Here is a 13,951-nt window from a genome sequence, read left to right on the forward strand (position 1 = left end):
GAGTTCTGATGGTGTAGTGCCTAAGGCATTTGACTGCTAGCCAGATGGTTGGTGGTTCAAACCCACCAGCCACTCCTTGGAAGGAAGGTTGGGCAATCCACTTCTGTATGGATACTGCCTCGGAAATCCAAGGAGGGATCGCTATGAGTTGGAACCGACTCCACGGCAGTGAGTTTGGTTTTTGGTTTTGAATAAAATCTAATATTTCCATTCCTTCACATTTCAGTGAATAATCCACCCAGGTTTCAGGGAAAACAGTGAAATGAAAATGTAGAGAACAATCTAATGTAACACTCAATATCTCTTCCTTTTAATAGAAATAATCTGAAAAAATTTCAAACCAACTATCCTGATTATGTTCCAAATTTTCAGGAACAGAAACATTCATTCTAGCCCCTCATCTGCAATTTTCTTGCAATGAATCTGTTAAATTTTAGATGTATATTTCAGTTCTGAAAAGCTTTGCACATCCTTTAAAAACTAGTTTAACAAGAACTTTGAATCTTTGCTGAGTATAGCCTCTATTTATCTCTAAATGATTTATATAATTGTTTCCTATTATTTTTGGGAGAAAACATTTCTGTGTTAGGGAGTTGGTTATTTTAGAAGATCTAATGTTATATGTATCAAATGAGTAAATGCAGGAGTTAATGTGCTTTCTAAAGTAAGGAAACACCAAAATACCACCACTTTTTTCATATTCTAAGAGGCATAGCATTTTTTTTTATTAGCTGACAAGTTTTATTATTTTTTTCCCCTATTCTCATAGTATTTGAAGTACTCTTTATGAAGGGTCATAAACAAAATAGAAGACCCATGGATACATGATTTAGCAAAACCCATTTTAAATACAATTGCATCATTTATCAAAAGAGAGCTTTTTAAATGTTTTGGCCATTGAATGCATTTAACAATTCTAACATCTACTAGCAAAGACAGCATGGAAGAATTCACTTAATTCTAACAGACATCCTAGGCTCCTTTAATCATGGCTCTCTACCAGAATAAAAATGGGTATTTGATTTTCTAATAATTTGCTTCCTGCAAAAAATACTTCTTTCAATACATCCAAACTGGAAGCATTTAATAACTCTTTGATATATTTGATGGGGGGTGTACAAAAGAAAACCAAGATTCTCTCCTTGTCTAAGATATTTGACAATATGCTCACTGCCAATCTTTGCTTACCCTTGAGTCTATGACTTGTGATAATACATATTTTTCACTCAAAATATCTTCTCATCCTGCTCCACTAGCCATAACCAGCTTGCCCAAGTGCCATACATACAACATTGTTGTTGTTGTTGTTATGTGCCATTGTGTCGGACCTGACTCATAGAGACCCCTCCTTGGGTTTCCGAGGCGGTATCACTTTGGAAATAGATTGCCCAACCTTCCTTCCGAGGATACATACAACACAGTTTCATCAATATCTTTCAGACATCTTAGAGAAGTGGATACTCTTGCGTGACTTTGTTCTTAAACTAAATAAACAAATAAATGAACAAAAACCTGTGCTAAAAATACCAGCAGATATCTCAGGTTAGAACTCTCTGTGTTAAGTCCTCCAGTAAATGATGGTTCATATATATATATATATATATATATAATTATTTTTTCCTCTTCTTGAAGGGCTCATTGGAGTTTAGCCCTTTACCAAAGTTTGATGGAACTGCCAGGTAACAGTTGACATTATTCAGAAAAGGCTTAAATGGTGTGCTGTGCCCTTTAACTTCTGACCTATTACTAAATAAAAATGTTAATTTAATACAGTTTCTAATTGCTAACTTAACTGGTTTAGGATAAGAAAAACATGCTTTCCTAAAGACAAATTGAAAGCACACTCTTTCAGAGAAATTAAAAAGTATTTGTTATAGTTGTTCAAGTTGAAGAGGAAAGAATGGGCCAGAAGAAAGTTTGATAAAGATCTAATGATATTTCTCTTTTATTTAAAAATATAAATATTATATTTACATTTAAATTAATGTTAATAAATAAAAGGAGTCTCTTTTTCTTTTAAATTTGGGAAGCCAAAGTAAGCAGTCAATGCTTTTCTCCCATCCCTGACTGCCTTGTCCCAAATTTGCCAAAAGTATAAAATCTGTCAGTACTGCTGCTGAGAAATTAAATAAGACACTCTGATTTTTTTTTGTTTAATTTACACGGAGTTATCAGATAAGTAACATGATTGCATATGGATTACTTCCACTGTTCTCATATATGAATTACTTTTAACTCTTTCAAGTAATAACCTACAAAAATTATACTCTGAAAATAAAGTTGTTGAGTAAAATATTCAGTTGCGTGTAGTGTTAATTTAGGATTGGAGTATACATTTTCAAATCAAGGCTATGTTATGTATAAGTACAAAATATACACAACGTTCCAATACACAGTCAAGAATTTTAACATAAAAATAATGGGACTGTAGAAATCATTGAGCATTTTGGTATCAAAACAGTTTAGTTAGAATGAATATGATGGTAACCAATGAAACCATTTAAGAAGAGGATTAACATGTATTTATAAATGCTTCCTATGAAGAAGCATTCTTTAATTATAAAATATAGATGCCACATTGTTGTCTTGCTGTTCATTAAATGAAAATAGTAATGTAGTGTCCCAGTTACTTGAGTTTTGAATGTGAAATGGGAAGTGATTGTTCAGCAGGCTATTTAAAGAATATATACAAATAGGCCTACAATGGCAAACTTGGCCTTAAATAATGAGCCACTTGCCTTGAGACTACCCCATTAAAATCAAGGAAAACCTGTCTGCAAAGTACTAAGTGAATATGCAAGCGAGGCACAAGGAAGACATAATCCCTGCCCTCAAATAGCTTTCAATCTTGTTAGATACCAGATAAAAATAAGAAAACCATGAAGTGTAACACTGGGGTAATGATGATAAGCTGGATAAAGATAAATTTCTCAGTTGTGCAGAGGGATAGCATGAGTAATCGACTCTTTTACACTGGGGATGATGAAAGCACAGATGAGGTAATGTTTTGGAAGGATTTGCAAGGCAGAGGGACTGATTAGGCTACATGAAGTTCAGTTTGCTTGCTACCTGACCTTATGCCTAATCCCTCATCTATGTCTACCTGTTCAATATTTTCCAGTAACATTTTCTCATATTCCCAAACCCTGCCAACTCCTTCATTTTCTGATGATTTTTTTTTTTTCCTCTCTTCACCGTCACTGAAACACAGACATTGGGTGTAGGGACCAATATAAAAGAGGATTTCCTGTACCCATTTCTTTTCTTATGTTGTCTTATAAACACTTTCAGCCCATTACATATAAATGGGAAATTAAATGTTGATGAAAAGGGTTAGCTTCATTCTATTACTGAGGATGTGGCAGAAGTGTATATAGCAGGAGTGCTTAGAAAAGAAATTGTTCCTTCAAAATCGTTGCAAATAACTGGAAATCACCTTGACTTATAATGATATTACAAATTAGAAATTAAATATCAGCAGACTCTAAGATATCTGACAACTAATGAAAATTTTATATGCATTATTATCTTCTTTTCCCAAAATGTAAAACCCAGAAGGAATAAAGGGGCGGGGAGAGTGTGATAACAATTTAAAAGATTACATCATGGCAAGTAATGAAATGCTCAAGTGATAGCATTTAGTCATGGTTGGAATGAGTCCATTGAGGACTTCACATTTATTTTCTTGACCCCTTTCATTGAATACTACAGTTTTCTCTCCATATTATCAGAAGTCCTACTTGCTCTTTGAGCAGGACAAAAATTTGATAATTTAAAAAATGATTAGACAGACATTGAAATAATTTATTTCCCTGGATACATAGCTCATCAATGTTAAGACAAAGACAAATAAGCTATCACATTGACAGAGTGGCTACAACAATGGACCAAGCATAGCAATGATAGTTAGGATGGTGCAGAACTAGGTGGCGTTTGGTTCTGTTACAGGTAGAGTGGCTGTGAGTCGGAACCGACTGCAGGGCACGTAATAGCAACAATGTAAATAATCAACTAGCAAAAGTCCAGCCTTATATGCTAGAGGCACTTTGAAGGAATGAACTCCTGATTAGTATGTTAAACGAAACCAAACCCACTGCCATGGAGTCAATTCTGACTCATAGTGACTAATGTTGGGTTTCCAAGGCTGTGAGTCTTTACAGAAGCAGATTGCCTCATCTTCCTGCCATGGAACAGGCAGTGGGTTTGAACTGCCAACCTTCTGATTAGCAGCTTTATGCCTTACCCTCTACAGCACCAGAACTCCTTTGTATGTTAATTAGGGAATGCTATTTTACTGTTTTAGGTTCTCCTTGATTGAAAATACTTACAGACTGTGCATTAACTTTTTAACTCCATGGGGTGGAGGGTTGGTGCATTCCTACTGCAAGACAAGCATTAGATTGAGTGCCTTTGAGTCAGTTCCAACTCATAGGGACCCTATGTGACAGAGCAGAACTGCCCATAGGGTTTCCTTGGCTATAATGTTTATGGGAGCACATTGCCAGATCTTTCTCCTGCAAAGCCTCTGAGCACATTCAAATTGCCAACCTGTGGGTTAGCAGTTGAGCACTTAACTGTTGTGCCACCAAGGCTCCTTAGCATTCATTTACACTCTTTAAAACTTTACCAAACTATGAAGAAACAAACATCAATCACATTTAAATTGACATCTTCCTGTCTTAAAATACCATAGCATCCTGACTGAGAATCTCAGCAGTGTCCTGGAAAGAATGCCAATCAGAGCCTTACTTCGTCTGTGCTGCCTTTAAATAGAAACTCAGTTGCGTGAGGGTTAAACCCACTGCATTTAGTTGCAGCAGTTCAGGAGCATCTTACCCACAAAAACCGAGAGTTTGCCATTTTTTACCTGTTGGCCACTACATATTTAAATATGGGCTTTTCTATGAGTGAGAAATGACTCAAGGGCACCTAACAATAACAGCAACAATTTTAAAGGTCTGCATGAAGTTATGACTCTTCAGAAGATATCATAGCTTGGGTAACTTAAAGAGAAAAAAAATCCTTATGTCTCTGTTTCTCAACTCTTTGTCAAAAGAACTGGCTCTACAGAAAACTTTACTTCTTATTAAGTAAAGCAAAATTCATTGTACTCTTCTTGCACTCTGGGTAATGGTTTGCTCTTTTACTATTATACTTTAATTGGGAAGTAAAATTACCATTGTTGGGATTTTAAAAAACATGTTTCTTCCAAACCAGAGCTCCTTCCAATATTTAGGGTTTTTTTTTAATTATTATTTTATAGTAGCTTTTGTTATTTAACATTGATTTTCCCTGGTAGTGTAACAATGCTATTTTCATAGAGACAAGGGGACAGTTTGTGGTTAATTTTGCTTTTTCATTTCAAAAATATTTTGAATATGCATCACTAGGGAGCTGTTACTGCACATTTGAAAGAAGTGTCTATTGTGGCAGAGGACATCGAGTTGACACATTATGAAGCATAAATAATAATAATGCTTTCCATTCTTACCACATTTATCATCCAGAGGTGCCCAAAGTGCTCAGCTCACAGCAGGGAAAGATGATTTTACAGCATGCATAAAAGTTTACGTGATTTTACTGCAAAAAATGCCAACCAAACTTCAATTTCCAGGATTATGCCTAAAACTCTGGGAACTGAGACATGTCCTCAGTCCCCAAAACTGGGGTTAAAAGGTCAAATGAAGATAGTCTGCATAATAGAAAGTTGGATGGGTTTGGCAATCATGCCAGTTACAGACTGTCTTGAGTTTAAGCATTACTGCTTAATTACTGCTAATTGTTATGTCTTGAATGGGGTGTGAAGTGCCACTCCTTACTATTCATTTAGAGTGACTTGGAACAATCCCACTATGTTTCATCTAAATCCATTCCTAGGGATAAGATTCCTTGATTTACTACACACACACATATTCATTTCCTTCTGTCATGTCAAATTTAGACATCTGGAACTCCAATAAAGGCAACAAAAATCACCACCATTGGACATCTTAACTAATGGGAATGATATCAAAACCCTTGGTATTTACCTACACCTACTTTTCCTTTTATCCCGTCACTGGCTTCCAGTTTTTGAGCTTTACTTGCAAGGTTGCCTTACTCTTTGGAATTGGATTAGTCTTCCCTTCCCCTTTGGATGATTAGTCTTCTTAAAATGAAAATAATCTTTATTTTTTTCCATGCTCAGTAAAACTACAGGAAATGAATGGTAGCTAGACTTCATTGTTCCTCAGCCTCACCACTTGAAAACCTTATTCATTCATTTAACCAAGACATGTTTATAGATTGCCTATAATGTGCTAGATACTGTTAGAAATATCTTCTGTTTGGAGATTTTTGTCAAGAATTCAAAAAATTTTGCCAAAGCGAGAGTTTTATTTCCATTTCACAGATGAGAAAAACAAGTCCCAGGTTAAGTCTGACCTTTCACAGGTAGAGCTTTCTGGGATATGAGAAAGCATCTATTTTGGGCTGGCTATGTGCTTTTGCCCATATTAATCTATGATTTTTTTGGTCTCTCTAACATCTTCCTTTTCTATGATACTTCATTATTCCACATAATAAATGAATCCTGTGAATGCTTTCTTTCCTTCATTTATTATGGCAGATACATAGAATCTTAGCATTAAAAATGACCTTATGTAAATGTTATAATGGTGGAGAAGCAGAGGTCAAACCCATAGGACTAGGTTTGCTTCTCTCCAGCCCAGTCCTTTTTTCTTTAGCAGCAATTTCTGTTTACCTTTCTGGCATAGGGGAGCCTGTGAACATTTATTACCATTTTGAAATCATTTCCATTTCTTCCTCCTCAACCCAGCCAGAGGCTCGTGCCTGCCTAGAGAGAGATGAGCTCAGAGGAGTTCTCACTACATGACTATAAAACTTCTACATCAAAGACCAGACAGACTTTTTTTTCCCTCCTAGCATTCTGTTCCTTGCTTTCCCTCATCATTAAAGGGAAGTGGAATAGCTCTGGTCAGAAGGTAGGCAGGTGGATGTCCTATCCCCACTCAGTAGTATGACAGTAGGATATTGTACAATCTAGGGATACTTGGAAGGTACCAGCTAAGCTCTACTATTTGCATTTTTTGATAGTTATGGTAAAATAAGGGCTTTTTATTCCCCCCATACACCAAAGCCTGGAAGAGATGAAGAAAGAGACACTGAAAGAAGTCCTAATAGCATCTCTAAGGTCAATTTAAGGTCAGATTCAACAAAATTTCTTCAACATTATGTAGAACACATTACTGAAATAGCATTAGATGAGAAAGTTAGCCTCTGGATAAATTGCAGACAAGAGACAGTATTCTTGACTGCACTGGCTGTGATAGCATTACCTCAAATAAAGAAGTCTGACCATTTTTTAATATTTCAGCTAAAGTAGGGACTTACGACATTGGGTTATTTGTTACTTTTTAAATAGGGCTTTATGTTAGATTTGTGTCCAGAAAGCTTATGGGAAAGCAATAGACAATAATTGTTATGAATTCAGGCCCTAAAACGGAATTGCTAGAGTTCACAGACAAGTTGCTGGAGTTCACAAACAGGCTTTGCCACTAAATGACCACGTGACTTTGGGTGAGTTATTTAACATCCATGTACCTCATCTCTAAAGAGATTAATGGAATTTAATTCATGGCTTGTTGGGAATAAATCAGTGGTTCTCAAGCATGAGATGTAACCCTAAGGGGTCATTCAGCAAAGTCTGAAGACATTTCGATCATCTCAACTGGGGTTGAGTGATACTCACACCTATAGGTAGAGTCTAGGGATGTGTTAAACATCTTGAAATGTATAAGGGAACCACTGTAACAGAGTTGTCCAATGCAACACCTCAGTAGTGCTAAAGATGCGAAAATGTGGATTAAGTGAAATGACATACATAAAATAATGTGTGTCACACAGTAAGCACTTAGTAAGTTATTATTGCCTACCATGAAGTCATGACTACTTCATACCGGTCTGGTCTTGCATTTTCCCCTGATCAGTTGTGGATTGGACCATTGTGATCCATAGGATTTAACTGGCTGGTTTTTCAAAGTAAATCACCAGGCCTTTCTTCCTAGTCTCTCCTAGTCTGGAAGCTCTGCTGAAACCATTCAGCATCATAGTAACATACAAGCTGACAGATGGGTGGAGGTTGCCCATGAAGTATATTTGCTGGGAATTGAACCTGGGTCTACTTCATGGAAGGGGAAAATTCTACCACTGAACCACCACTGTCCCCAATAGTAGTTGATAACCATTATTATTCATTATAAAACGTAGCTGCACTGGTAACTAAACCAGAAAACCAAACCCACTGCCATCAAGTTGATTCCAACTCATAGCAACCCCCATTGGTTTTCCAAGGCTGTAAAACCTTATGGATGTAGATTGTCTCACCTTCCTCTTGTGGTTTGAACTGCTGACCTTCTGATTAGTAGCCAAATCCCTTACCCACTATGCCACCACAGCACCTTGCCCTAGTAACTTGTCTTCCTTAAATAGCAGTTTGGGTTGTTAACTCTTGATAAAGGAACTACACATATTTATTCAATGCATATGCCCCAGGAAATACTTTAATGCTATCTGGCCTCTGCTGTTACTCTCCTCTCACTGTTTTAATTTCTTCTGTGTTTTTGTTTTTTTCCAGACACCAGCTCTTTGGATTAGACAGGTTTCTTTTTTTTTTTTTTTAATTGTCCCTAGTAGTAGATTTTTGGTATCTTACTTCTGCTACTTACATCTTTATACTAACTTATCCATATTGCACTTCTCCTTTATAATGCAACTCAATACTCATTTCCACATACAGGAACCGCTCCTAATTTATTTGCCTAGCTCTATAATTCCACCAGGAGCTCTGGTGGCATAGTGCTTAAGGCATTTGACTGCTAACCAGAAGGCTGTTGGTTCAAACCCACCAGCCACTCCTTGGAAGGAAGATTGGGCGATCGTGCCTCAGAAACCCAAGGAGGGGTCACTATGCATTGAATCTGGCTTGACGTCAGTGAGTTTATAATTCCACCACTCTGTATCTCCTCCATCAGTAGGCATTTATTGGAACGAGTACACAAGTGTTGTATACTCCTTTTCATGTCAGTTTGCTTAATCTCAGAGTTAAGTAACATCTTTCACTTATTCTGTGCTTGCAGTTAGAAGTTTACCCCATGTGCACTCACTCAGTCATTCACTTGCATATTGTTGTTGATGTTTGGTACCAGGAGAAGCCATACAGATCATTCAGCCCAGAGGCTCCAAACCTGGGTTCCATAGGATCTAAAGAGTGAAAGCAATAGCAAAATACCTAATAGATATGGAATAGCAAAAACACCTAATAGATATGGAATATTCACCCATACATTAGACCCTTAAATAAATTTATCGATTGAAAGCCCTAACCAAATCATGAAATGTCTTTGCTTTTTTTCTGGAACAAATCAGCTCAATGTGTGGTGCTAAGGCTTGGTCTACTCAGAGAAAAATAAGCCTTATTAAAACAGAACCTTGTAACTCTGGGTACAAGACTAACATTCAGGGAGTCAGATAATATCCACCCAGTTCCAGTTTTCTATAATGCATTGCCTGCTTCTTTGACTGTGTTTCTCCATCTTTGAGATAAATGTTGCTACCTTATTTTAAGAATAGGAATCTTGAGTCACTATTTTTGGTCCCCCATCAAAGTTGGCTTCCCCTATGCAACCTCTAAATAATGAGGCAAGAAGTTAGTTTTATAGCATTATGTAAATACAAGTCTAGTAGCCTGCTGGGCTCCATTTTTCCTAGATAGGCATAATCTGTGCATATAAACAAACACTTGAGTGCATAGTTAGCTAAGGATATAATTCCATTGCTGATTTAATGTTTGATTTAATGTTTGTCCTCAGCTTATCTCAATTTCTTTTCTAAAGTCAATATATAATCCTTTGGGTATCCATGTGACCCTCACTGTTATTCACTGAACATGTTTATTCCTGTGTGTCTGCCAATCTGAATTAATTGGTCATTAAAACAGTTCCTTGTGCAATTTTCAACAAAGCTCCGAAATCCCCAACATAGGGAAATTTGAAAAGATTGAGTCAGGTTTAACGTCTTTCCACTTGGAAGTGGTTTTCTGAAAGTCCAGTGTTAGAAAAATGCTTTAGGTTTTCTTTTTGAGGTGACTTCATATTGTGCCTCTCAGGAAACAGAGGGCACCTGTACTACTGAGGATTTGTTTTGTACTGGCCCCTGGAGACAGCATTCCCTCAACGAACCGGGCCTGGTAACCAAAAACACCATGTGCCAGGTAGGACCAGAAGCAAACTGGGTTTTAGAACATCTCACACCCTGGTCTGCGAAAGTGTCTCAGACTATGCTCTTTTGAGATAGGACCCCGCACTAAACGGTCTCTAAGGAGGTCTGACATTATCAGCACACTGGTCAGAAGGGGCTAGCTGGACATTGATGAGAAAACCTTCTAGCCATGGCTCTAGAAAGCTGGTTGCAGATAAATGTTTTGAGATTTTCTTGTTTTCATCATATCTGACTCGGATTTTTAAATAAAGAATATGGCTGTAGTATCAGATTTCAAGGGAGCCTGTTGAATTCAGCAGAAGTAAAGGAGACCATTCAAGAAGACTTTGGTTTATGGTAGACAATATTTCCAAGATGGGACAGAAATTAGTTCGGCCATCGCAGCTCATCTCAGTAAGTACAGGGCATCTGTGTACACAGGTGATGAATGTTTGCCATTCCAATGCAAGTCTACTCAATGTGACTATCAGTTGGAGTTCTCCTTTAGTGTTTTTGAAATATATATCTTTTTAAATTTGTATCTGTTTTGTTTTATGGACAAAATGGATTTGGTAAATGAAACCTTATTCTTCTAGATGAAAGTAAACAAACTGTGCAGCATAGTTGTATTGCCTAGTATGTCCCCAGAATGATTGACTCACATAAAGAGGGTACAAGAATACGTTTCATCCCCTTACAAATTAGAATAATAGTAGAAGAACCCAGATTATGCGTCAGAACTCCTGATGTCTCAGAAAGTACAGTGATTTTGAGAATAAAAATTTGAGCCATAATTCTAGATTGATTATAGTAGTTATGCAAATGTAATTATAATTTTCTGTGCAGAGAAACATTTAAATAGAAAGCACTGCAATGATCTTATTCAGAAACTACTCTGGTGAATACTTTTACTGTAAGGAAGAGTTCAGTGTATTTTAATAATTGTCAGGCGACTATTATGATTGTATTACTGTATGGTGTAATTTTCTTGAATTGGATATGTCTCTCTCTTTGTACAATTTTAATTACCAAAAGTAATGACAAACCTTAGTAAATATGCTAATTTTACACAATAACAGTTTTCTCCACGCAGGCATAAAATTCTTGAAAGCAGTTTTACATTTCTAAGAGAACGTGTGTGGAGAACTCATATGAAAACCACTGAGGACAGCTTGTATCTATCTGTGCTGAGCATTCATTAAAATCAAGGAGGGATACCAACCTCCAACAAAGAATTTTCAAGCAAGATGTTTTTTATGCTTAGAGCCTCTACTTTACCATGGCTTTAGCTCTTGTATAGTTGACTGACTGAATGAGGGAACTGGAGAATTTAAATTCGATACATCCTGATAACGGTGTTGAACTAAAAATCTGAGAATTCCTCTGTAAGGAATTCACTCCTTTTTGGAACTGGTTAGATGATCCTACAATCCATACAAGAAAAACGATAGATAGTTCAGGATGGAGAGAGATGGTGCAGTGGGAAGAGCAGTGTGCTAGGGATCAGAAAATCTTTGTCACAATCTAAGTGTATATTAGTGTTCAGCCTTTTCATTTTTTAAAAAAAGGGGGTGGTTGTTTAATGACCTATGTGATCCCTTTCATTTTTGATACTCTTCCAATCTGATCTTAGAGATTCTTCTTGATCTTGCCTCTTTTTGAGAACATTTTGTGCTCAGCAGCTGCAGCAGAGATCCTTGGCGTCACTGGGGTTTTCAGCCAGTGCAGTAACTCATGGTGTCCACTCTCCCATGGACCTCTCTCCTTCCATCAGACCATACAGAATTTTTGGTAATGTTTATTATCAATATTAACCATAGAATAATGTGTGATAAATATAGCTGTAAATTTATTAAATGTAATATTTCTTTGGTTACATGAGTACTAACAAAAACATTCTTATATAGAATTTTCCTGCATTGAATTACATTACTGTAACTGAGCTGAAGCTGTGTTTTATTTCTCTCCTTTTCCTTTAATTATGACTTAATTCTCAAGAGTTCTCATTTCACAAATCCTCTACCACAATATTATAACTAAGATACTAAAACGTTTGACAGGATCAGTGACTATAAAAACACTGGCAGCAACAAAAGTAACAGTGTGTGCTTACAGCTCTTGAAAATGAAACCATGTGATTTGAAGCATCATTGCAATTGGGTAAAAATGACAGCTCTGAGCAGAGTACCTTAGAAGATTTAAAAAGCAAATTAGCGTAGAATTTTACCCTTGTAGGTATATTGATGCATGTAAACTGGGCTTATCAGAAATTATTTTTATTGTTATAACAAAATACAAGGACATATTTACAAAATAAAATAAATTTCTGCTGAAACAGTACACAAAGATTTTTAGACCACCATTTTGGTGTCATCTAGTGTTGTCCATACTCTCGCACCTCTGAAATGATGCCACTTGAAGAGATTGTGCTAAGAAATAATGGCAAGGGGTCATCATGGCCACAGTGACATCCCTGAGAAAATAAAAACGCTAAAAATTGAGTATATTCTGGTCTTGACCTATTTGGATATTGTCATAAATGTTGTCTACTTCACCACAAAGATTGCAAAATCTAAGAATACTCTCAGCAAAACTCGTGGTTGTTAATTGAACTTTGTGGAAGAAATGGTTGGTAGCTGTTGGATTATTGGTTGAGACCGTCTGAGCTTTCCGAATCAGAATGATTTTCCAGCTTACAAAGACGTTTTAAGTTATTAATTTATTATGAGGAAATTCATGTCATCACCTGATAATTTTAGAATTAAAATTGGTATCTCCCTAACCCTACACACATTCCCTATCTGTTCCTGTAGTGTAAAATAGCTAGGTTGCTTCAGGTTGGAAGAGTGTTGAATAATCTTTTGTTTTTGTAAGAGTAGTAAACAGGAAACAAAATTCCAAACTTTCTTCCCCTTCCTCATATACAGGGTTTTAGAAACTTGATCTCTACTTACATTGTTTCACGCCAGGCACGTCAGACTTCATAGGAGAAGAAAGCTTTGTCAATTAAATTTATTTACTACTTGCATATTTTGCATGGTATTCAGAATCATTTCTAGATTTTTTAGGGAGGAAGATATTAAAAAGAAAAATAATATGTTATACTTTCCTAAATAAGTTTCCAACCCAAAACAAACTAACAAAAAACAATTGGAGTTGAGTTGAATTTGACTCATGGTGACCCCATGTGTGTGTGCTGAGTAAAATTGCTACTCAGCAGTTCTGGAGTTTTCAAGGCTGTGACCTTTTAAGAGAAGATCACCAGGCCTCTCTTCTGAGGTGCCTCTGCTCTGCATGGATTTGGCTACTTAGGTGGGTGAATTTTCACATTCTATTGATAGCATTGGGAACTAGAATACCACTTCCCCAAAGAGGAATTTTAGGATGTCCATATATACCAGATTGCCTGAGAGACTGTATCTGTTGTTTCATAGTGACCCTTTCTACTCTCAAAATTATCCGTATTTGGGTAATAAATTATAATTTTACAATCATGTTCATTGCAAATGTGAGTCAATCTGAAGCCAGAGTTCTAGCAGCCTCCAGGAAAATCTTTAACCAGAAACCTTTTAGTGTCAGCAATACTAACAGGACTTTTGGAATTCTAAACACTCCTTAGGGCCTTTATCTGCCCTCCAGTCTCAGCAGGTATCAAGGAACTTCCTCCGAACTCAGCACGCATCACAAAAGCCAT

General features: G+C 36.6%; 1 protein-coding gene across 1 annotated transcript in view; it reads left to right on the forward strand.

Annotated features, from left to right (window-relative positions):
* NRXN1 (neurexin 1) overlaps window positions 1–13,951 on the forward strand; it is a 1,670,321-nt gene that overhangs the window by 1,498,452 nt on the left and 157,918 nt on the right. The gene's annotated exons all lie outside the window — the stretch shown is intronic.

This window comes from Orycteropus afer, unplaced genomic scaffold, assembly GCF_000298275.1.
Source record: "Orycteropus afer afer isolate SDZICR_OR568_19922 unplaced genomic scaffold, OryAfe1.0 scaffold00284, whole genome shotgun sequence".
NCBI lineage: Eukaryota > Metazoa > Chordata > Mammalia > Tubulidentata > Orycteropodidae > Orycteropus > Orycteropus afer.